The following is a 209-nucleotide window of genomic DNA, read 5'->3' as shown; positions in this document are numbered from 1 at the left end:
ATAAAAAGTCCAGCACAACGACCGACGAACCGTCTCTTCTATCTGCCTCAGATGACCTCGCATGACCTCTGCATTCAGATCACAGTCCCGGATCGTCGAACTTACCGGTTTAGTGAAGGTCGGCTTGATTTTGCAAAAGGGATAAAAGCTTTTCCCAGGAATGTGTAGAATATCAGAATTTATTGAGATCAAATGCCTGTTTTTTTCCC

Source organism: Penaeus monodon, chromosome 19 (assembly GCF_015228065.2).
Source record: "Penaeus monodon isolate SGIC_2016 chromosome 19, NSTDA_Pmon_1, whole genome shotgun sequence".
Classification (NCBI taxonomy): domain Eukaryota; kingdom Metazoa; phylum Arthropoda; class Malacostraca; order Decapoda; family Penaeidae; genus Penaeus; species Penaeus monodon.
The sequence above is the reverse complement of the archived record's forward strand: the minus strand, read 5'-3'. Positions refer to the sequence as shown.